This window comes from Mustela erminea, chromosome 1 (assembly GCF_009829155.1).
Source record: "Mustela erminea isolate mMusErm1 chromosome 1, mMusErm1.Pri, whole genome shotgun sequence".
In the NCBI taxonomy this organism is placed as follows: domain Eukaryota; kingdom Metazoa; phylum Chordata; class Mammalia; order Carnivora; family Mustelidae; genus Mustela; species Mustela erminea.
The window spans coordinates 53047505-53069742 of NC_045614.1; the positions used below are offsets into that span (position 1 = coordinate 53047505).

At 46.1% G+C, this 22238-nt stretch overlaps 1 protein-coding gene across 3 annotated transcripts in view; it reads left to right on the forward strand.

The window, feature by feature from the left end:
- The window catches only part of HRH1 (histamine receptor H1), a 74795-nt gene that overhangs the window by 36566 nt on the left and 15991 nt on the right, over window positions 1–22238 (forward strand). Inside the window, exon 1 of one of the 3 annotated variants that reach the window (XM_032327357.1) lies at window positions 19370–19389. The exons of the other annotated variants lie outside the window; for them this stretch is intronic. The gene's annotated coding sequence lies outside the window, so the exon portion shown is untranslated. Of the gene's footprint in view, window positions 1–19369; window positions 19390–22238 lie in introns of those variants that run through there. 3 annotated transcript variants of the gene reach the window in all.

The following is a 22238-nucleotide window of genomic DNA, read 5'->3' on the forward strand; positions in this document are numbered from 1 at the left end:
ATCTCAATCCCTTGTAAATCAAACCCAAACCTCCAACGTGAGGAGAAAACATAAACAAGTTTGAATGGGGCTGACTGGATGGTGCCAACAGTGAACCTTCCAAGCCAATCTGTCCAAGCTGTCCAAGCCAGCCAGACCATATTTAGGCATATCTGCCCTGTGATTCCTTTACAACCTTCCCTCCTCCCCAGCTCACCTTCGCATTCCTGGGTTGACTAGAAATCCCACCTCCAGGGAGCACGTGGGGTGACCTCACAGGGCCCAGGCATAGCTCAGGAATCTACATGCATTCTTCAGAGCCAAGCAGCTCTCACGACATCTGGGCTTCAGTGATGGGGCATCCGGAGACCCCAGTCCTGGGGTGTTGCCCCTTGCCTTCATAGTGCTGTCCCACTTGTGAATGCCTCAGCTCAGATGTGCTGCAGAATTCTCCAGTGCTCCAGTGCTGCAAGAGACAGAAGCCACCTCAACCAAAGAAGTCCTCATAAGGATACAGAGGCATTCCCAAGGAAATCAGCACAGGACAGCAGAGGAGCCTCAGGAAGGGCCCACAGTGTTCCACAGCTCCCCTTCCCCTCCCCTGCAAGCCCTCTCTGTCCCAGTTACTTCATGTGTGTCTCATTCATGCCCCGGTCTGAGCACATCATCCGTCCCTGCCTCCAGCATTCTTGGGGCAGAAAGTGGCCATCCACAGTTGTAGAATTTTATGCCACCCAGAGAGAGACTGGAATGTTCTCTCAGGCCCAGTTCCATGCTCCCAGGGAAGGGGCTATACAGTCTGACCCACAAGTCCATTTTCTTCCCTGTGACCAGTGATCTTGTTTTTTTTTTTTTTTTTAATATTTATTTATTTATTTTAGTGAGAGAGAAAGAGTATGGGATGGGGAGGGGCAGAGGGAGAGTGAGAATCTCAAGCAGGCTCCCCCCTGAGCGTGGAGCTGGACTCAGGGCTCCATCCCAGGACTCTGGGATCATGACCTGAGTCAGACCCTTAATCCACTGAGCCTCCCAGGCGCCATGTCCTGTTCATCTTTTCAAAATGTAATCTGGTTATAGTCTTCCCCCCCCCCCCATATTTGTCTTATTATGATTTTTGGATTTTTATTTGTCTACCCCCATTCAACTGCTCACTCCATCAGGAACGGGATAGCTCCTAGCGGTGTTCCTTAGTAACAGCAGTGTTCATGCCGGAGCCTTTAACTGAGTCATCCCTCAGAACCTTTCAGAGCAGCCAAGTTTCAAAGGTGGATAAAATATTTGAGATACTGCCTTTTGGGAATCTGCATGATCCTGTCAGAGGAAATTATATCCCAGATCATAAGAAGCCATTCAGCCACTTTATTTGTGGTCCATGGACCAGCAGCACCTGAGAGCGTATTAAAAATACAGAATAGGCCCAACCCCAGCCCTACTCAGTAGGAATCTGTATTTTAACAAGTGGATTCGTGTGCACATTGAAGTTTGAGGAACGCTGAGTTAGGACATCTTTTTCTATGTTCCTATAACCTCCCTTAGTTTCTTTCCATTCCCTTTAATTTCTTTCCATTTCTTCCTTAGTGTTGGACTTCTTTTCTAGCCTGTGAGCCTCCTGAGGGTCGGGACACTGGCTGCTTTGCCTAGCTCTTTAACCTTGGTGCCTGGGACACAGCCTGGTATACATAGGCAAGGATGATCCCCCCCCCCCGAAATTGTCCCCCAGGAAAGGGTCCATCCAACATTCTATTAATATTATAGAATGCTCTATAAATTATTTTGTTCTGAACAAAAGTTACTGTCTGGGAAAGTCACGTTAATGTGGAGATGACCTCAGTGCTAGCTAGTTTGGATGTTTGCGGAGGTCACTCAATGGATTCAATGAACAGTGGATAAAGAAATGCAACCCAATTTAGTCATCATTTCTGGAAAATGTGACTTCACAATAGTAATTACTAGAAAGCACTGTACATTCCTTTTGAAGATCATCTTAAAAAATATTACAGTGTGTGGTTATGTTTTAGGGTTATGACATATAACCAGAGAATCTTTAAAAAAAAAATCAGACAGGTCATCCAAGACTTCCTTCCAGGCTGCACACTGGCTAATGCTAATGAAAGCATTCGCCTTCAGGAGTTAAGGAAGTAAGACCACATCTGGCAGGTCATGGGAAGGTCCCTGCCTTGCCTTTTGCCAGCCTGTAATTGTATATGATCCATTTTACTTCCTTACCTGGGAAACAGGGATGCTGCTCTCCAATTCTACCTGTCTTTTGATTTCACGTATTCCACTAACTAGTGGAAGGCTGGGTTATCCAGCTCTCTGCAGGTCCCTCACCTACCTTCAGTACCCTCAGTCATGTGTTCCCTGCACCACCAGTAGCCTGCGCTGTGTGTAGCATGGGGGACATGGCGACCCTGACTCAGCCTTCTGCAAAGCTGTGAGGTCATACCGGCTGCAGTAGGTCCTGCATGCCCTCAGGATTTCTGTTCTCACACACTCACCCAGATGCTTGCCCATCGCCCCGCCCTACAAAGTCCCACCCAAATCCACTTCTGTCTCCCCCCACCCCACCACTTTCCAATTCCCCAGGCTCCAAACATTTACTCTCTCTGATCTGTCTAATTTCCATTCTTCAGGGCCCTGCTGCTAGGATTTATAAGAAGGTACTAAATGCCAAGAGCTTATGAATGACTGAGAGACCCATTTTTTAGTATTATAATAACCACTACAGTGGATCGGACATCTGGTTTTGCCCAGCTTTCTGGCTGGATGTGCAGCTGGATGGTGGTGCCATTCTCTGGGATGGAGAAGAGGAGAGTGGGGACTTGCTGTTGAAATGTCTGACTGAGCTGACGAGGGAGAGCCCCATCCCTGGGCCCACACCTTACAGACTTGAGGCCCAAGGCAAGAAAGAGTACAAATAGTCTGGGGGTGGCTGCAGCCATGGGTTTTCTGGAGGAAGGTGGAAGTGAAGGTTGTTTGGACCCACATTATAATGGATCTTTATGGAATTCATCCTGGAGGATACAGAGAGCCAGTGAAGAGTCAGAGAGGACGGTGGCATGATCTGATTGGCATCTTAGGAAAATTCCATAGAGGGCAAGACTGCAAGCAGACAGACTAGTTAGGAGAGAGTCAGAGCATTCCTGCCAGGAGACCTGGACCACCTGAACAGAGGCAGTGACATGAAAACAGCAGGTGAGGTTTGATGTGTAAGAAGTTTCCAAGGCAGAAACGGAGCGGCAAGGAAAGAGAATAACTTAAGGTGACTTCCTGCTTTCCAGGCATGTGGTTGATAAGGTGGGGTGGGGACCTTGTTACTGGTGCCCCAGAAGGAGGCTTGGAAATGCCAAATTTGAGGTGCACGTCCAAGAGGAGTTGTCCAGGAAGCATTTAGATATATAGGCGGGGCTTGGCAGATCTGGGCAGATTTAGGAGCCAGCAGGATCAAAAGTTAAGGCAGGGATACAGAACGCTAGAGCTGCTGCCCAGGTGAGATACAATGGTGGCCCAGCCCAGAAACGGTAATGAAATGGCACAGAGAAGTGGATGGACTTGAGAAGCATTTAGAAGGCAGAACAGACAGCACTTAGAGATGGTTGGAATATAAGAGGTGAGCTGGAGGGGAAAATCAGTGGTGGTTCCCAATTTTCTAGCTACAGCATCTGAGAGGAGAGCAGTGTCGTCCATGGAACAAGATGTAGTTTGGGGGAAAGATAATGACTTAGTTTGGGTTCTCCTCAAAGCAGAGCTTGAGGCAAGGATTTAGGTAAGCACTTTATTAGGGAGGTATTCCAGGTAGGAGTGGGAAGTGAGCCAGGGCAAGTTTGAATGCTTATGGAAGGCGTGTTTGTGCACGGATTACTGCTGTGGGCAGTGCCACAGCTCTCAGTGACAGACTCTGAGTGACAGACTCTAGGCCATGCCTGAGCATGGTCCCCTGAAGCTGGTTGTGCTTTGTTCTTGGGGTATTAACTCTCCAGCACTTCCATCCCATGCCTCATTGGGGGTGAAGAGAAAACTTTCTCTGGTGGTATAGACAGCTCTCAGAGTAGACCAAGGTTGTATGGGTGGGACATCAGAGGCATTCGCTACAGGTGATGAGATGGCTCAGATGGACTGAGTCTCAGGCATCTGAGACTTCCAGCTGGAGATGTCCCCAAACAGAAAATGGTAGTCATCAAAGATTCCTGACACTGTACCCTGGAAAGGTAGATGTCTTTATGTGTGTTTATTTTATGGGGTTTTGTTTTGTTTTAAGAATTTTATTTATTTATTTTTCTAGAGAGGGCAAGGGAGAGAGAGAAAGAGTATGGCGGAGTGGGTGGGGCAGAGAGAGAAGCACAAACTCCCTGCTGAGCACAATGTGGGACTCCATTGCAGGACCCTGGGATCATAACATGGGCTGAAGGTAGATGCTTAACTGACTGAGCCACCCAAGTGCCCATATTTTATGTTTTTTTTTAATATTTTATTCCTTTATTTGAGAGAGAGAATGCATGAGTGGGGGGATGAGCAGAGGGAGAAGCAGACTCCCTACTGAGCAGGGAGCCCAATACAGGGCTGGATCCCAGGACCCTGAGATCATGATTTGAGCTGAAATCAGATGCTTTGCTGACTGAACCACCCAGGTGCCCCATGTGTGTTTAGAGCCCTTGAGTATCAGTGGTCTGGGGGACCCAGCCAATGAGCTCCTCTCCCACCCCTGGGGCTGGCTACAAGGCCAGTATTTGGGGCTCAGTCCACCTCTCACAGAACAGTCACCAGGTGTTGGTATAGCTCTCCCTCCCTGTCTGTGTATCGAGAGTGCCACTTGTCAACGGTTCCAAGAAGTGGGGCTCATTAAGCAAAGAGGAAACTGGGGATCTGGAGAAGACAAACTAAGGACAGAGCAGAGACTGAAAAACAAGAGAGCTGGGGGGTGGGGTGGCGAGTGCCATCACCATGACATCAGCTAAGTGAGTGAGAGGAGAGTGAGTGGAATGAGTGCTAGCCAAGGATTTGATGCCGTGTCCCTTGTCCCCACCGTACCCTCTTAGCCACAGAAGGCAGGCATTGAATGCGTTTGTGTTTCAGTTCCTTGACATTTGCAGTGGGATAATTTACTTCGCCCAGCCCATCCAGTAGAAATAGGACGCCATCCAGAAATGTAATTGTAAATATCCTAGTAGCCACATTTTAAAAAGTAAAAAGAGCAGGTGCAGTTCACTTCAATAGCATATTTTATCTAACACAATATATCCAAAATACTATCATTTCAATGTGGAACCATTGTCAACAATTATGAAGATGATTATCAGATTTTTTTACATTTGGGGCTGTGGGGTTAACTCTTCAAATGTGTGTGTATTTTGTACTTAGAGCCCATCTCAATTCGGACCCACCACATTCAAGGACTCACTAGTCACATGAGGTTGTCCCACTTATTGGGTGGCCCGAGTCCAGCCTGTCTGCCTTAGAGAACCATGGGGAGGAGCGAGTTGAGCTCCACCCATCTCTCTCATCATATCTCTTCATTGTAGGGTCTCGTCCTCACAATATGATAATTATGATAACTGAGGATTTACACTGTGGTGGGAGGTTTATGTACTTGACCTTATCTGAGCCACACATCCTGTTAAACATAAATTATTAACCCTGTATTATTTATGGGTTAAACAGTTCAGGCACTGTAAGGTCAAGTAGTTTGCCTGTGGTCATATTCCTCATTAGTACTGACCTCAGGATTGGAAAGTAATTCTCGTTGACTCAAAGGTCTTGCACTTACACATGAAACATGCTGCCAGTCCCAAGAGTCATCTCTCTCATTCCCCCTCAGGGCCTTTGCACACATTGTTCCTTCTGCCTGCAATCTCCCTCCCTGACTCACTCCCACTAAGGAAGACACACATAGAAAGGGATGGTTTTTCTTCAGGATGTTGACTTGTCAGGGTGTGACCTCTGTGCCAGTGGCAGCCATCTTGATACCAGGAGGCGTATTCCTGACAGGTGAGGATATTCCTGACAGATGCTGAGGATGGCCAAGCCAAAAGACAGAACTGAAGTCCTTGATGATGTCCTTGAGGTGTTGAATTAACCAACACTGGATCTGCCCTACCTCAGGACTTCTTGTTAGAGGGAGAATATATTTTCTTATTACATAAGCCAAGTGAGTTGAGATTTTTCTATTACTTTTAGCCTAACTCATCCTAACAATTACATTGTACCATGGAGAGAGAGAGTATAGTCTGGGACCAGTTGGGGAAAAGAGCAGGGACGTGGACTCCAGCTCCAGCACTGGAGGGTCTGGGATATCTTTTATGCATAGATTGGATGCCACTTCCACACAAAGCCTTCTCAGAGTGCCACCTGCCCCCCCCCCCAACCTCCCGCAGCCTCCCAGGAAGTCATTCCTCCTTCCTTTGGACTCTTCTGTCTGCGTATATTGGTAATCCATGTGTATGTCTTCTCTCCCTGTTGCTTATAAGCTCCCCAAGAGGAGAGCCTGTGTGTCAGTCATTTCTGTATCCCCCCAGTTAAACCCTGCACATAGCAGGTGCTTGAAAAATGATTGAGGAATAAATGGAAGTGCGAAGAAGTTAATATTAATATCTCTATTTCCTATCATAAGAGAGAAGGCATTTCCCTAAACATTCCACCTGGCTGACAGATGAGTAAGTCATTTTTCCTGCTGTAGGCTCAGCTTTTCCATCTGTAAAATGGGAAGGTTGGATTAAATCTCCAGCTCAAAAAAACCTCCATGACTTGATAGTACTTTTTATTGGGGTCTGCTCTGTGCAGGCTGTGCATTACAGGCAAGAATCAGACACATTCTCTTCCATCGAGACACTCAGGGTCTAGGGTGGAGGTTCTTTACCTTTGTGGAGGGACTAGATCCCATTGATGGCCTCTCCCCAGAAAGATGCTCTTGCCCTCTTTACATCTGTGGGCAGTTTTAGGGAATCCATTGAGCTATACAAAAGCCTCCAGAGGCCCACCCCTGCCTTCCAGGCTTGTCTGAGCTGGAGCTAGAGGGCACGGAAGAACAGCATGTTTCTCAGAGGAGTCCCCAGTGCAGAAGGGAAGGCAGATATGTTGATAAACCACTGGTCTCCCGTGTGAGAGGCGCTGCAACAGGCAGGCTCTGGTGACAGCAGGAACTGCTGGGGAATGCAGAGGAAACACTGCTGCTTGTGTAGGAGTTCACCAGGTTCTTGTATGAGGAAGACCTCTTGGCAGCCAAGCAGGGGGAACAGGCACCTGCCCATGGGCTGTGAACGGGCACCAGCTTTTATGGCTGTTGGGTAACTGGGCAGCTAGAAACCAGAGAGATGGTGGAGGGCAGCAGAAGGTGGTGGGGTGGGAGAGAAGCCAACAGGAAGTGGCCAAGTTCTGCATGGTTTTGGGCATGCCATAGAAGTGGGGATCAGAGCAGGAAATCTCTATAAAGGTTCATGAGGACCTCAGGTCGGATATGGGCCTTCCAAGAAGCAGGCTGAAGATTCAACACAGCCTTAGACTCTGCGGGACAAGGGCTATCTGTAAGTTCATGGTGTTACCAAGGCTGTCACTGTGCCCTGAAAGGGAGCCTTCCAGGCAGAAAGCTGTCCTCACCAGGCCTTGTCATGTGCCTGTGGAGCTGCCAACAGGAAGCAGGTCTAGCTAGGAAAAATAAAAGCAGAAAGCTTTTCCCTTTGTGTGGTCCCCTGGTGACTCTTAACTCTGGCCCTTGTCCTCGGCCTCCAAAGGCTGTTGTTAACATTTTGGGAAGTTAAAGGAAATCATTTTTCCTGCTGCCCAGGCCCCGGCGGGCCTTCCTTTTTGCTGGAAATGCTTGGCAAGGTGTCTCCACATGGCTCCCCTCACACTGAGCAGGCACCAAGGGGATAAAACAGAATGCCTTTGAGTAATTCAAAGCTGGGAGAGTGGATTTTTCCTTAATTCATGTAGTTTTGTGGTAGATGAAATTATTTCATAATGGGAAGATTAAAAGGAGCCTTTGAGAACAAATTAACCAGATCATTTCTAAAGTTCTTTCCAGATTTCCCATCCTGATCGTATGTGGTGTCAGCCTCCAGGCTCCCTCTAGGCTCTGCTTTCCCCTAGCCAAACTGCTCTATGAGCTAGCTACCTGGCTGCTTCTGACTCTTCCTTAATCAAAAGGAATGGGGGCATGGAATGATGTTCCATGGGAACCTATTGTGTGCCAAATATTGTTTAATCATTTCACAACACCGTGAAATGAGGGTGAGGTGATGATTCCCATTTGACAGATGCATTCAATGAGGCTCAGGGAGGTGTGCACATTAAACAAACATGAAGGAAGGACCTATGCGATAAACCCTAAGCTGGGAGCTGGAGAAACAGCAGAGGGCACGATGGAAGTGTTTCCCAGACTTACAGAGCTTATTGTCTAGCTGGGAAGAGAGGGACCCTTGTGAAATAATCCCACAGATAAAGGATGTTAGGAGAGTGTCATCAGGGTTGGGGAAGGCTTCCTGGAGGAGGTGACACTTGAGTGCTGATTGGAAGCATGAGTAAGTATTAAAGCAGAGAGCCACAGGCCAGATGATCCAAGCAGAGGGAAGAGCACTTGCAAAGCCCTTGAAGCAGGAAGGAGCTTAGAGCTTTCCAAGGACTCGGAGGTGTGTGTGGCTAGAGCATGGAGGGGATGATATGAGATCATACTCACTGAATTAGGAAAGGGTAGACGGGGATCGGCTCCACATGACCTCCTGAGTCTGCAGTGCAGAAAGAGAGGGCATGAGAAAAAGAACAAACTAGATACTAGGTTTTGGGCCAGGCGCTGTGATCCCATCTGATTCCAGAAGCCACCCAGGGGCAAATATTTTTATTATCCCATTTGTTGCCAGACAAAACTGAGGCTCAGAGAGGGCACACAGCTGCAGTTCCACCGCTGGTCAGAGGTGGACTCAGGCTTCCTGCCACATCCAATTCCAAAGCCCAGGCCAACCTCAGCTTCTCATGTTAGGGGCCTGGACACCCCGGCTGCCATCCCCCCACCACCCCTGCCTGGCCCCTCTTCTTTCAGGTGGGAGATTTCCCACGGGGAGCGCCCAGCCTGGTTCTCCTCAGCCCCATGTGTTTGGCTTCTGGCCTGCCTCTGTGGCATCCTTGCTTGGGATCAGAGAGGGAGAAACTTGGGGTCTGGTAATTGTATTCCATTAAGCCTAATTAAGATGCAAATTTGTACAGTTAATGAAGAAGGCAATTTGGAGGCAATTTCACTGGTGACACAGGACTCTCATCAGTGCCTCTCAAGAGGTAGGGCTGAGAATATGTGAAATGTATGCACTGCCGCCCCCGACACAGCCTCTGGCTGCTCTCCAGGGATAAATTCTTCCTGCTGGAGAAGCACAACCCACCCCAGGTAGAGCACATTGTGCAGAAACTGCTCAAATCACATAATCCCTGACGTGGGGATCCCCTGGTTCTGGGCCCCTGGGCCCCCACCCATGGACTCTGCCCTGCCCAGGTCCCTCGATGTGGGGCTGGAAGATCTGAGCAGTTTTCTGGAATCAGACTGCCTGGCTTCAAATCCTGGCTCCACCCTCACCAGCTGGGTCTTCGGGCAAGTTTGTTAATCTGTCTGGACCTTAGTTTCCTCCTCTGTGAAATGGGACACAAATAGTATCACCCGTTAGGGTTGCTGTGAAGACAAAGTAAGATGATGCATGGAAAGCACTTAGCAAGACCCCTGGCGCGTGAATGTGGGGCATTTTCAGTAGCTTGGCCACTTTTCCACACTCTGCTTGGGTGGGGGTTCTGCCCCCAAACCCTAGGCTCCCAAACTTCTTTCTGTGGCTGTCAGAGGTCTGTTGTCTTGGAGTGGGACTTTACTCGGGTCCTGGATGCCCTGTCCCTGTGGTCCACCTGGCTGCAAAGCAGTGACCTTTGACACAGATTGCTGCTTGGTGGTTTTCCCATTTATGGATACCAAAACCGGCTTGCTGGCCTGGACTTCAGTAGCTGACTCACTGTCCTCCTGCCACCTGGCTCCCCCTGCCCCTGTGGCCAGATTCATTTATAAATAAGTTACTCAACTGACATCATCATGAGCATAGCTAGGATTTGTTATGGGTTCGCTATGTCAAGCTCTTTGCCTATCATTATGTTATTTCGTCCCAACAACAATTTACAGATGCAGAAACTGAGGCTCAGAGTAGAGTGACTTGCTCACTCTACTGTGCTCCAGGTGTCAGGGTCATTCAGCTGGTGTGGTACGGAAATGGAACTCAAACTGTGTCTGTCTGGTTCCTAACCTGAATTGTAAGCCCTCTGGTCAAGTCCCTCTACAGTTCCCAGGTACCTGCTGGGGGCCAGACGCTGTGCACAGTGCCTGGGGCAGAAAGCCCTGTCTATAACCTCTACAGGCATATAGATTTGTAGGAAGGAGCAGACAGTAGGACAGACAATGCCAGCAGAGCGGAAGTGCTGTGATGGAGGGAACCTGGAGGAGTGGGGTGTGGGGGAGCTCTAGGCTGGGGAATTGAAGGATGGGTGGAAGTCTCTGGAGATTTGCAGGGGAAAAGGCATTCCTGGAGGTAGATACAGAAGGAACAGTGACAGGGAGGTGTGAGACACTTGAATGTATTGAAGTTAGGGGTCATGGGTAGATGGTGGGCATGGAGCGGCAGTGATAGGCAGGGGGTGGGAGGAGGCAGGAAAGGCAGGTAGAAGCAAGATCATGCTAAGCCTCCCAAGCCAAGTTAAGACAGAACTCAACAGAGATTTAGAGTGAGGTGTTCAGGACTCAGACAGACCTAGGCTGGAGTCTGAGCTTTTCTACTTATTGGCTGTGTGACCTTAGATAAGACTCTTTACTTCTCTGAGCCTTGGTTTCATAATCTATAAAATGGAGGAGGGTAGTGGTTTTAAGTGTGGTTTTAAGAAGATGCACAAAAGATTAGCAGTCTTTACAAAGGGAACCTTCAGTAGGTACCCAGGGAACCTTCAATATGTACCCACTGCTCCCCTCATTTGAAGCATTGGGGGATGGGGAGCCACTGCAAGACCCAAGGAAGGAGAGTGGCCATCCCTGCATGTCCAGTGTGTCTGTCTAACCTGTGCCCTGAGAGCTGTCAAGAAGGGTGGGCCTGGTGGGCCACCAAAACTAGATTAGTGGATAAACAGAAGGAGTTTTCCTCACTCAGTAATTTATTATTTAAAGGTGAGAACAGTTTTTCCACTTTGTGGAACACACACAAGAGCAAGGCAAAGAAGAATTTAAAACTGTATTTCAAACTTTCACACTCCCTTTGCAATATATTCATGTCTCTTTACTCCCTGCTCTACCTGTTCTTCCCTTAACACTATTCTTGAAATCAATTTTAAGTTGACTTTTTTTTTTTTTTGCATAACTTGTCCTGACACAATACTATCCATTAAATAAAAATCCAACGCTTTTTTAAAAAGTCACTTAACATCCTTCTACCAAGGAAAAACCAACTACGAATTTTCAGGCACCTTTTCTCCAAGGATACACACTCATCCGATTTCGCATAATACAGTTACGTATCATTCTGTAACCTTCTTAATTTGACAGCTACGAACATCTTCCCACATCCACATCATTATTAACAGCTGCATATGTTCTTAGTGTTCTTATGAGCCCATACTTAACCAATCCCGTGATAACTGTTGTTCATATAGCTTCTGGTTTTCTAAGAATGTAAATAGCTAGACAAAACTCACATTAAAAGCATTGCTCTAGCCTTCTGTTTCCCAAACATATCTTCATGGAAGATGCCATGAATCGAATGCTTGTGTCCCCCTGATTCATATGTTGAAGCCCTAACTGCCAATGTGATGACATTTGGAGATGGGGCTTTTAGGAGGTAATTCGATTTAGGTGTGGTTGTGAGAACGGAGCCCCCATGATAGGATGAGTGCCTGTATAAGATGAAGATACCAGAGTACTGTGAAAGTATTTTCTCTTCCTTATGACTTTCTTACCATGTTCTTTTCTCTAGCTTACTGTAAGAATACAGTATATAAGACACATATACAATATGGGTTAGGAGTGCCTGGGTGGCTCAGTGGGTTAAGCCTCAGCCTTTGGCTCAGGTCATGATCTCAGGGTCCTGGGATCGAGCCCTGCATCGGGCTCTCTGCTCAGCGGGGAGCCTGCTTCCCCCTCTGTCTCTGCCTGCTTGTGTTCTCTGTCAATAAATAAAATCTTCAAAAATGAATAAATAGATAAATAAAATATGGTTTGATTGATTGCTCACTGTTATCAATAAGGCTTCCAGCTAACCGTAGGCTATTAATAGTTCAGTTTGGGGGAAGTCAAAAGTCATACATGGATTTCCAACAGCGCAGGGGTTCAGTGCCCAATGTCATTCAAAGGTCAACTGTACTTAACAAAGAGATTTGGAAATTATTTATTTGTGATGGTAAGTTTTAATTGTGTAGAGATTCTTGATTCTTTTCTTGGCACATCTGATCTGGTAGTAAAACAGCTTCTGATCTGTATGAAGAAATTTAATCTATCGTATTTTACAGTGTTTCCCTAATAATAGCCCTGTGACTTCCAGAATCTCTTGTCTTAGCTCAGGCTGCCACAACAAAATACTGCAGACTGGATGCATAAACAACAGATGTGTCCTTCTCACAGTTCTGAAGGATAGGAAGTCTGAGATCAGAGTATCCATATGGTCAGGTTCTTGGCGAGGGCTCTCTTCCTGGCTTGCAGACAGCCACCTTCTCACTGCGTCCTCACATGGTGGAGAGAGGACCCTCTGGTGTCTTTTCTTCATCTTATACAGGCACTCATCCCATCATGGGGGCTCCGTTCTCATAACTGCATCTAAATTGAATTACCTCCTGAAAGCCCCATCCCCAAATGCCATCACATTGGCAGTTAGGGCTTCAACATATGAATCAGGGGGACACAGCATTCAATTCATGGCATCTTCCATGAAGAGAAGTTTGGGAACCAGAGGGCTAGAGCAACGCTTTTAATGTGATTTTTTTCTCTCCCGCAGTAGCCAATAAACTCGATTGTTCATTAAGTGCTAGCTACATGCCAGGTTCTCTGTTTGGTACACTCTCTATGTATTGTCTCAGTGGACATCCCTACAAGGAAAGGATTATTAGCTCCATTTTACAGAGGAGGATCCTGAGGCTCAGCTAATAAGAGCTGGAGCTCAGATTGGGAGGCTAACTCCAGGCCCCTGCCCATTGTCATTCTACTACATGGCGGGGTAGACTGTAGGTACAATTTCTGGAGGGTAGGGGTTTGTCTTGCTCACCTCTGGATCCTATCCCAGTGTCAACATAAGGCAGATAGCATCTAGTCCAGCTGTTAACAGGTAGAGTAAAGCCTTAGCCTTAGTTGTCTTGGATTTGAATCCCCCCCTCCCCCATACCAGCTCTGTGCCTTTGGCTTTGGTTTTCCATCCCTTAAATGGGGTTCATAATCCCCACCCTGCAAAACTGCCTTGAGGACAAAATGAAATATTGTGTGCAGCTGGTATGTAGTAAGCACTGAACAAATTTATTATTTTTGGTATATTCATTTAGTACCCCCAAAGACCCCAGGATCCCATGAGTAGAGCACCTTGGAGTTCAAGATAGTTCTGTGGACTCTCAGAGTATAATAACATCATCTGTTCACTTATCCATGCACTCAGCAAATATCAATGGAATACCTATTACGTGCCAAGCATCAAAATCCAGCAGTGAACAAGATAAAAGCCCAGCTCCCAAAGAGCTAACCTGCTAGGGGGATTGAGATAGAAGATAAAGTAGCCAGCAAATAAAGTGATTCCAGTAATGCTGGGTGCTATGAAGAAGAAAAAAAACAGAAAACAGAAGAGGAAAAATAAAGTAAACTAAGAGGTTAGAAATGAGAGAAGGCTTGGGGAAGAAGAATTCATTAGACAAAATAGACAAGGAAGGTGACAACTGAGCACAGACATAAATGAACTTGAATGCACCATGGGAGAATTTTAATTAGCAAATCTGGTGCCTGAAGCAAGCAGCTAACAGGGCTCTCAAACCACTATTGTAAATCCCGAGGAAGGGGTGCCAGCCAGGAGCTCTAGCTGGTGGCCCCTTATTCCAGCCATTATAATAATAAATGTTGCCCATTGAGCTTTTTTGTTTCCAACCGTTAGGGGAGTACCTATTGCCAACATGTAAATTCAGCAAATTGAGAGATGAAACAGCATTTCATAATCAGGATTAGACCTTGTTTTCCTTTTAGAGGAAGGCAGGTCTGGCACCCTCTCAGATATGCCTGTCCCCAGGGCAGCTGCAGTTTCAGGGCGTGGGTCTTCCTGAGAAGGACCCAGAGAGCAAACCCTGCATGTTGTTGGTAGCTCAAGTCAGGAACATCAGCAAAGACTGGGATTTCAAGATTCTCCTCTGCTCAGATTTACCCAGGAGAGTTCCCACCCGTGTCGGGAGCCAAAACGTGCTACTTGCGGTGTGAGAAAGGATTTGGGGCCACTTCCTGGAAGGTTCAATGCAGAAAGATTGGGCTCTTGGAGCTATTCATGGGGCTTGGGTCAGTGATTCTCAGACTACCAACATCAGAATCACTGAGGACTCCTTATTAAAGACTCAGCTTCTGGGCCTCATGCCAGACCTCCCGGGTCCAGTTCCCTGGAATCTGCCTTTTAAGAGTCTCCTCAGAGGTTCCTATGCACTCCAAAGTTGGGGGATGGTTGGTGGGTTTGCAACCACAGGACGGTCCTAGGACCACCAGCGCTTCCACGCTACTGTCAGACAGCACTTCCCAGTTGGACAGGGCAGGGAGGCGGTTTGGGGGCCTGGCCACATCCTGGGGTTGTATTTTTATCTCAGAGAGAACTGCAGCAGGAAGGAAGGCAGGAATTTCAGGAGATGGTTTTTGTCATGCTGTGAGACAGTGTGTGTGAGAAGGTTCTGCCATATTTCTAATGAGAAGGAGGAAGAAAAAAAGACATATATATATGTGTGTACATATATATATATATATATTCATTCTGGAGGCAAATGTGTGACTTCCAAATTGATTGTTTTCCAGCCTGGACAGAATTTTCATTTCTCTCTGGTGAGTCACTATAGATGTTGCCTTTTTCTCTCTGCCTCTTTCAAGCAAAGGACACATTTCATGGAGGGGCTGAGACCTCCCCAGGAACAGGCCTGAGAAGTTTACACATCGCCGATCCAGTTAGAGGACCCACTCAAGTCACCCCAGAACCCCAACCAGTCCTGTGCTCTGGGGGCCGCAGATCCTCCTGACTAGCAAGGGGGTGGTTATGCCAGCCCCGTTAGCTCAGATCTTGCCATCTCTTGTTGTTTTGGGCTGTCTGGCTGCCATCCTGCTGGTTTCAATGAGAAAATGTCTGCAAGTACCTTTTGGCACTCATTCAAGTAACAATCAGAAAGTATAGCATAGTAATGAAGAACATGGGTTCTAGGAACCATCTTCCAGTGGCTCCCTGTCTCAAACAAAGTCAAAACCAAAGTATCTAGCACGTCTTTAAGGCCCCAGATGATCTCATCTCTACCACCTTTCTGCTACCATTTCTCACTCAGCTCCAGCCATACTGATATCCTGGGTGTTTATCAAATATATCAAGGATGTGTCCACCCCAGGGCGTTTGCCCAGGCTGTTCCCTCCTCCCGTCATGCTCTTTCTCCCAGATCTTTGTGTAATTCATTTCCTCGCTTCCTTTAGGCCTCTGCTCAAATGTCACATCACCCTGACCATCCTTTATCCAATAGCACACCTACCTCAGATATAATATTCCCCTTGTTTTCTCAAAGCATTTGTTATCACCTAATGTAGTATTTACTTTTTTTTTTTTTTTTTTTTTTTTTTTTAATGAACTGTGTCTCTGCGCTAGAATGATAGCTCTTTGTGGATGGGAACTTTGTCTGACTTGATTCCTGCTATTTTCCCAATATCTAGTATATGTCTAGTATATTATAGGCCCTTACTAAATAATGATTTATGGAATGAATGAATGAATACATGCATGCATGCATGCCTGGCTTTGTTCCTTGCTAACTCTGTGACCTTGAACATCTTAGTATCTCTGAGCCTCAGTTTCCAGGTCTTTAAAATGGACATGGTTATAGAGGTTTACATGTTAAATGAGACAATGCATGTAAGTTCTTTGCATGGTGACCAGCACAGTTAAAGTTCTCAATAATGATGATTGACCTTAGATAGTTATTATTTAGACCAACAAATTCAAATAGAATGTACTAAAGAAAATGAGAGAGGTGTGCAAAGGGCTGTCCTGTTGAGAAATGACAAAGGTTCTGACCGGGCCAGGTAGTAGGAATCAGGAAAGCGTCTCAGGAGGGGTAGCCTTTGAGCTGGGCCTCTGGGTTGGGCAGGATCTCAGTAGGTCAGTACTGATTTTATAGAACGGTGGTGCAGGAAAAAGGAACAAGTGTGAGCAAAGAGGCAGAGAGTTCAGGGACTGGTCAGGCTTGCTTCAGGGATTGGGGTGGGGGCAAAGTCCTCTTTCTTGACCTCGGTGGTATGTATCTTACAATTATCTATTGAGTAAACCCATTACATTAGTGTTGTTTCCTGTATTCATGTTTTGTTTTAAAAAAAAAAAAAAAAGAAAAAAAAACACTCACACACTTAAAATAAGAAAGGAAGAGGTATTGGATACAATCAGATGGAAGTTCACCGCCTGCCTTCTGCCAGCTCTCTGACCTTTGGCAAGTTATTTAACCTCTCCCAGCCTTCATTTCCTTATCTGGAAAGGAAATTATAATAGCACTTACTCCTAGCATGTGCTGGCCATTTAGTAAAAGAATGCATGTCATCCACACCCAGACCCTTGTAAGATCTGTCAGTGTGAGTTGGTGGTCCTAGAAAGAAGCGGACTTGGGTATCAGAAGCCCTGAGTGCTGTCTCCACCTCTGTCTACCTCTCCCCCTGACTTGCTTTGTGATCTTGGCAGAGTCCTTTCTCTGAGGTCTGATACCTCCTGATTCTCCTGAAAATCCCATCTCTGGTAAGAACTGTAGCTGAGATTGGTAGGCTGCTTGCTGGGACCTGGGGTGCTCTGGGCTGAGCCTGCCCATACTTGTGTTACCTCCAAACACGCGGAGCACCCAGTGGCCCTGGGAAACAGCAGGCAGTGAGAGGTGTGGAATCCCCGATGTTTCCCAGGCCTGCCCGTGGCAGGTGAAAATGCGCCGGAGACACAAGGCCGAGACAGTAAATTGCTTTCTGGTGTTTTATGTAGGGGAAATGGTGCTGCTTTTACTCTTCTAGGCTTAGGCTGCGTCCTGTAAGTTTTGTTTGCCTCTACTGCCTTCACCAGGTCATGTGGGCTTAAAGAACAGACAAGTGGAGGGTAATTACCTGGGAAGGGTTCCCTGCCTCTCTAAGGGTCACTTTTCCTAGCCGGTGTCCTACACAATCCTGCTTCCTTGGGAGCAGAAGAGAGATGACCAACTCCTGATTTTTTGACTGAACTGAGAGGAGAAATCAAGGCAGATGAATCAAGGGTTGCTGCTCCCTGAAGTATCTGGAGGTGGGAATATGAGTTTATAAGAAAATGTAAAATGTAACAATTAATTGAGCACCCTGACATCTACCAGGAACTCACATTCAATGTGCCTTGAATTCCCAGGAAGATTCCGTCTAAAGGTCCCCTTCAACTGACAAATCCTTTTGTATTAGACACCCCACCCCAGAGTGTCGCAAGGAGTTGCTTGGTCAGAACCTCTTTCATCTTAAAAAACTGAACCTCTGTATCCATCAAACACCAACTCCCCATTCCTGTTTCCCCCAGCTGCTGCAACCATCACTAGACTTTCTATAATAAGCTCTACATAAATGTGCTCGACATTTCTATAAATGTGCTCTTAGAACCACACAGTATGTCTTTTATGACTGGCTATTTTACTTAGTACAATGTCCTCTAGGTTCATTTTTGTTGTAGCAAGGATCAGAATTTCCTTCCTTTCTGAGGTTATATTTCATTATAAGAATAGACCATATTTTTTTTATTCATTCTTCTGTTGATGGACACTTGGGTTGCTTCCACCCATTGAATAATGCCACTGTGAACACGATCAGTTTCTCCTTAAAATCGTCCATTAATCCTATATGCCAATGGTAGTGTAGTTGTTCTGATGGGCTGGGGTACTAGCAGTCAGCTTCTCTTTAATACCCATACCCTGGGCTCAGAAACTGGGGAGATAGCCATGTAGCTGTGGAGCTTGGGCAAAGGACAGGAACAGAGTCTTATCTGAAAAACATGGGTGGACAGGGTGCCTGGGTGGTGAAGTGGGTTCAGTGTCCGACTCTTGATTTCAGCTCAGGTCTTGATCACAGGGTCGTGAGATCAACCCCTGTGTCGGGCTCCACACTCAGTGGGGAGTCTGCTTGAGATACTCTCTCTCCCTCTTCCTCTGTCCCTACCCACTAAAAAATCATAGGTGATAATAATAGTTCCTTCCTGACCGGGTTCCCATAAAGTTTAAATGAGACTATGCATAACAAACTCTCAGCTTCCATAGATGTAGCTCTCATTTCCCAAGTTTACAGACAAGGCGGTGGTGGGAGAGAAGCCTTCCAGGCAAAGGCACAGCCCAGGTCCCTGAGGGCAAAGCAGGCAGCCTTGCAAGGGGCACACCATGTGCTGGGGGTACAAGCAATGGAGAAGAAGGTGTGCTGGCAAATGCCATGGGAGGTCGCTCTCGGAGGCAGGAGGGCCCCCACCCAAATAAGGACTTAGGGCCCCCATATTCATTTATTAGCTCTGATCATTTTCTTGTAGAACCCTTGGGATTTTCTAGATATAAGATCCTGTCATCTGCAAATTGAAAAGTTTGACTTCTTCCTTTCAAGTCCGCGTGACTTTATTGCCTTCCCATGCCTAATTGCTGGTCTGCACTTAACTTCATTTATTTCAACTAGGCGAGAACCAGGCCTGGCTGGGGTCAGAGAGAGGGACAGACACCCCTTTGGAGGGCTGATCAGACGTAGCCATGTAAGTGCCAGCACCGATCTCTCAAGCTCCACTGTGATATGAGCTCCCAGGCTAATGAGCAGAGGGGAGAACACTGGGAAATACTTTTCTACAGTCCTCATAGCTGGAGCATATTTCTAGAGAATTCGGTAACTGTTTATTGTGCAGCTTCCTGGTTCTTGGGGCTGAGGACACAGAGATGACTCAGACTTAAATTTGGCACCTACAGTCTAATGAAAAGTCTGGTCAGTAATTAAGAAATTACAACCCAGCTTGACAGGGGTTATAACTGAGATCTGTACAAAGTTCAGAAAAGCCCTAGAGAAGGAAGCCAATGGACTCTGTCTCATGGAACTGAGAAAGTCTTAGAGGAAGTGACATCAGAGCTGGTTGTAAATAATCAATTGAATATGTTGTCAGGCTGAGAGGGAAGAAACAGGCAGCCCCCGTAGAGGCAACGGCATTTGGAAAGGTACGGGGATGCTTGAGAGCCAGGTTTATGGAGGCAACATGGAATTGCAGGAGAGGAGGCCACACAGGAAATTGGGTACATCCCAATGGAAAAGGCTCTTGTGTGAGGTCAAAGGTTTTAATATGCCACTGCCGGTCCCTGTCCCTGTCTCTCAGTTTCCAGAGTGGAATCTGTTTTTGAATGCTTGTCTCTTGGGCTTCTCTTGTGTTGATTGGAGTAATTTATGAGTAAAGAAAACATCAGGAAAGCAAAGTGGATTTCTGTTAAAAATGCAAGTTGACTTCAACAGGTCAGAAAGATTGGAGTGTAGATGGGAGAAAGGTAGAGTAGAAGGGGGAACCAATGCAAACTACAGTTTTTGAGAAGAGAAGAGGAGATTCAATGGCAGGCAGATGACCCAGGAAGTGGCACAGTAGGGTAATAGATGGGACAAGTGGTGCTTTAGGATTTTTTTTTTTTTTTTTGCCTTTTTAAGAGTCTTCAGAAGAGGTTTAAGTTATTTCCCATTTGTTTTCTTCCTGGATGTTAGAGTTGAATTTCTTCTGAATATAGTACCATGGTTAGACTGGGTACAAAACAGCCCAGTTTCATTTGGGTTATCCTTGTATTACACATAGGAGGATTACCCAATGTATCCAATTGTGGCGGGACAGCCATGGCAAGCCATTAGAGTTTCCGTAAGAGAAAGAGGTGATTGGAGGCGTGGTTTTTTAGAAAGATTATCTGGCTGCTGCATGTAGGATGGGCCGAGGGCACCCAGATCAGAATCAGGATGACCAATTTGGAAACTGTTAAAACAGTGGAACAGAGAGCGAAATAAGTCAATCAGAGAAAGACAATTATCATATGATCTCTCTTATATGAGGAATTTGAGAGGCAGGGTGAGGGGTTGTAGGGGGTAGGGAAGGAAAAAATGAAACAAGGTGGGACCGGGAGGAAGACAAACCGTAAGAGACTCTTAATCTCATGAAACAAATTGAGGGTTGCTGGGGGTTGGGGGGGGTAGGGATATGGGTGGCTGGGTTATGGACTTTGGGAGGGTATGTTCTATGGTGAGTACTGTGAAATGTGTAAGCCTGATGATTCACAGACCTGTAGCCCTGGGGCAAATAATACATTATAAGTTTAAAAAAAAAGTGGAGGAGAGATATTATCAAAGTCTGAACCAGAACAGCAATGGCACAAATGGTTATTATCTCTGCTTTTCAGTAATCTGTGGTACAAATCTTAAAGCAGCTCTGAATATGAGAAGGCAGCAACTGGGAAGGAAGTTCTCTTGAAGTGTGAGGTAGTTCAGATCTTAATCATATCCTAAGGCCTTTGACTTTCTTTGTGTAAATACACACCCAGAAGGAAGTTTATTTAAGTAGCACAGGGTTTCTCCTGTGAGACTCACCTGAGTCGGCCACCTCTGAGATTCACCAGTAACTTCTGCAGTGCTTGGAGAGATCTAGACAGGACCACTTTCTTTTTGCTCGGTTCACTCACTCCTACCCTCCAGGAACTTTCTCTCTGGGAATTTATATAGTCTGTCCTTACATTTGCTGAAGGAAGCAGCCAGGAGGAAGGTTTGCTGTCAGCCACTGGGGAGATGATTGCTGTTGGTACTGGCCAATTAACCAGCAGGACAGAAAGTTCTTGGACGAACAAGGACACAGCCCCAGCTTTCCCAAAGGCACATTGGAACAGGGGGAGAAGTGAGAGTCTTACTCATGTTTTCATCTCCAGCAGCGTGGCCTAGCATAACACCTAGTACTGCGTTATTGCTTAATTAATAGTTCCTGAATATATTAATGAATTAGCATAGCATGAAACCCTAAAAATGGTCATGTTGGGTCAGGACTGTGATGTGTTAGAGTAAGAATTCATCCACTCATTCATTCTTCATTTACTGAGCTCCTCCTACCCTTCAGCTTTGGTTAAGCAATGGTTCACAGTCTTGGCTGGATCTGGAGAGTTTTCAAAACTCCTGATAATCAGACCACACTTCACAACAAGAAAATCAGAATCTTGTCTAAGGGTGGGAGCCAGACATTAGTATTTTTCTTTATTTTTTTAAAAGATTTATTTATTATTTATTTATTTGAGAAAGAGTGAGAGAGAGAGAGCCCAAATGGGGACAGAGAGAGAGGGACAAGCAGACTCCCCGCTCAGCAGGGAGCCTGATATAAGTCTTGATTTCAGGACTCGGGAATCATGACTTGATCTTGGGGTCATGAGATAGAGCTCCACATCAGATTCCTCGCTCAGCATGGAGTCTGCTTGAGATTCTTTCTCTCCCTCTCAAATAAATAAAAAGATCTTAAAGGAAAAATAGAGATATGGAAACAATACTGTGGGAACCCAGAGGAAGGAATGCTTAGATGTGGCTAAAGGATATAGGAAAGCTTCGAAGAAGAAGGAAATTTTAAGATGAGTTTTGTGTGATAAGTAGAAATTCAGGGGTGCCTGGCTGATTCAGTCAGAAGAGCATGCGACTCTTCATCCTCTAGTTCCTTTGTCCTTCCATCTAAATTTTAGAATGGTCTCCTTCATATCTACAAGACACCTTGCTGAGATTTGGGCATTAATTGCATTAAAACTGTACATCAGTTTGGGGAGACTTGACACATCTACTAAGCCGAATCTTCTACTCTGTGAACACCGTGTATCTCCTCATTTATTTAGATCTTTTATTTCTTTCATCAGCATTTTGTAGTTTTCAGCATACAAGTCTTGCACAAGTTCTTCTTCTGAGAATGTATTGATTCCCCTTCATTTCCTAAGGGTATTTTGCCAAGTGAGAGATACTGGGTTGACATTTCTTTCCCTTTGGATTCTGAAAATCTTATGTCACTTCCTTCTCATCT